The sequence below is a fragment of the Panicum virgatum genome, chromosome 9K, assembly GCF_016808335.1.
Source record: "Panicum virgatum strain AP13 chromosome 9K, P.virgatum_v5, whole genome shotgun sequence".
Lineage (NCBI taxonomy): Eukaryota > Viridiplantae > Streptophyta > Magnoliopsida > Poales > Poaceae > Panicum > Panicum virgatum.
The window spans coordinates 40,658,797-40,661,542 of record NC_053144.1 but is presented as its reverse complement, the minus strand read 5'-3'; the positions used below and the strand labels follow the sequence as shown (position 1 = coordinate 40,661,542).

Genomic DNA, 2,746 nt, shown 5'->3' with positions numbered 1-2,746 from the left:
GGGGCGGGTGCGGGTAGGGCCAACGGCTCCAACGCCGCTGTGCAGTTCCTCAACTGGCCAACTGGAGACGTGTGCGCGCACAGGGGCAGCGCGACCTTTGCCAACCATGGAGACTTTCTTGCTCTAAAAAAAACATGGAGACTCTCCGCCAACGGCCATGACAGCGGCGCTGCTCCTTCTGACACAGTGACATGCTATCATACACAAGTTGCTTGTGGCTAAACACAAGAACGCAAGCAAGAATCTGTAATTAATTCTATATGCCTCTCATCTCACCTCATCTTACTTGAACACGACGGTGCGCCTGCTCAGGTGTTAGAGCATCTTCAGTAGTCCCCCAATAATTCTTTTCCAATAACTGGTATTGAGAAATGTCCCAATAAAAATTTTAGAATTATTAGAAAATACCCCAATAATTTTCCAACAGACCAAAATATAGAATATACATAGATCCAGTATCCACAAGATACACTGGCCAACTCATCATGCTACGCGCGGCAACGGCCGCGCCAAATTTCTAGTTACATTAGATGGACATCATCTTTTTAGGAAGCCAATTCTCTGCGCTTCCTCCTCGACAAACGAGTACCTTCAGGCATATCTTCAGTGCAATTTGGAACAAAGTGAATAAAAGAAGTATAGGGGGGTAACCTTGACTCCCATGGCAATAGATTAAATTCTCCTTTCGGCCTAACAGAAGGATCTAACAGCAGTTCTCCAAGTGTCACCTGTGGTAATTCTTTCACTGGAGCTTAAGTCGCGCTACTGCTACTAGTACATGGTATGATACGAAGGGGAGAAACAGGACATAAAGCGAAGTCGGTCAGGTCTACCTCATGGCCTTGTTCGAAAAGTAACTTTGGGTGCTGGCCATATGCGAAGATGTTCTTCTGTGTCACCTTTTTGCACCTGTTCAATATGCAAAACCAGGCTTGAGCATTCAGGTTCCTTCTCAACACGTCAGCTAGGGCATTTGCTGCAACAAGTGATCCACCCAGATGCAATTCCTTGGCAAATCCTTCTGCTATTTGTACTAGTCGTGGATATTCAGCTGGGTCTGCACTTCCAAATGCAAGTACCTTAAAGAGGTACCATAACTCCACATATGGAAGTGTATTAAGAAAAATTGGTCTTACTGATCCAAATCTTGCTAATCTTTCAAGTTTGCTAATGATGACCACTTTGCTTCTTCTATTTGTTCTTGTCACAAACGAATAGAACTCTTTCCATTCCATTTCATCTACATCTGAAACAAATTCAACAACTAGCAGTGCCGCCGTCCCCAGCATGGCCTTTTCTTGGTCGACAATAGACAGAAAGTTGTCTCCATTCAGATGCAAAATTGAGGGGAACTGTGAGCGTATCCTCTCATCAGCACATACATGGGCTACCAAAGTTTTCTTCCCAACTGCAAGTTGACCAATGATTGGAAGGACTGCAGGAGAACCATCTGGGTCATGTTGCAATAAGAAGTTCAGGAGCTTTTGCTTTTCTGTATGTCGACCAAACATGAAATTATCGATGTGAAGATATGCATCATAGGGTCTACGGGAAATGTGTTCACATCCACCCAAAAGTACAACAAACTCTGCTATGTTACAGACGACTGTTTCCAGATTTTCCAACGCACCATTCACCTCAAGGCCGGGGACCTTGCCCTTATTCACTGGAGCAAGAATTGTGCGGCAACGTTTGAGACGAGTGGCAGAAGAGGCAGAGAATGACTCGCTGACCTTGTTCACATAACTTTCCTCGAGGAGCTGGAATCTCAGGGCATCCAGCGCATGGTAGCCCTGGTACATGGCCTCTGAAAGTATCTTGAGCTGCATCAACATTCCAGAGTTGGTGATGTATCGTGCATCGGCCTCCTCAACTACGGTATGAACCCTCATCAGGAGACGCTGCAACCTCTCCCCCTTCTCCTCTAAGCATTCATAGCTCGAGTAGTATTTGTTTATGGTGAACGAGATGAATCGGCTGACAAGTTCACCTGCAACCGCAGCTATGACAGTCTCCATCGTCTGTGGACAACACTATGGTACATAGAGGATTGATGAATGAACGGTGGGAAACCTGATATCTGTAAATGAATTGTCCTGGAAGCCTGTATTACCTTTACTAACTCAATTTGGCCCCGATCGCTCAGGTCTGCGGAGAATAGTTTATTGTTGATTGGAGGAAAATAAGTTTCTACGTTGCTGAAAGTTGATTGAGTTGGCGTCATCTTACTTTGACAAGGACGTGCCAACTACCCAAAAATTCATGGTCTTCTTCTGTCTACAAAGTCAAAAAAATCGTCCTTCTCATATAAAACTCTTTTGTGATGCATTCAGCTAACTGTTCCTAGTTAACTAATGCCAAACGTCTTTTGATTTCTGAAGCCAAACTTTTCTGTGGGCATGCTGTATACTCGTTAAAAACACATGCTGCTAGTCAATTGTCCTTCATTATCAAGAAACACACAGAAAGGTCATGTCTCGAAGGAAGCTAGAAAGGCTGCAGCATCTCCTGTTAAGAGTCCATACTGTATTCAAGGAGGCCGAGGAACGGGACGATACATCACCAATAATTCCATGATGCTGGTGCTGTGGTGCAGGCGTGCAGCTAAGGATGCTTGTTATTGGCATGTACAAAGGTCACCATGTGCTCAACACCTTCAGGTTGATTGAAGCCCTCTGAAGGAGGGCCGACTCCAATAAACATGTGGCAGATTGCCTTGTCTGCTTCTCTTAAGCGCACCCATGCA

At 45.0% G+C, this 2,746-nt stretch overlaps 1 pseudogene; it reads right to left on the bottom strand.

The window, feature by feature from the left end:
• Positions 1–416: 416 nt before the first annotated feature.
• LOC120651415 lies at positions 417–2,179 on the bottom strand (annotated as a pseudogene).
• Between the last annotated feature and the right edge of the window lie 567 nt (positions 2,180–2,746).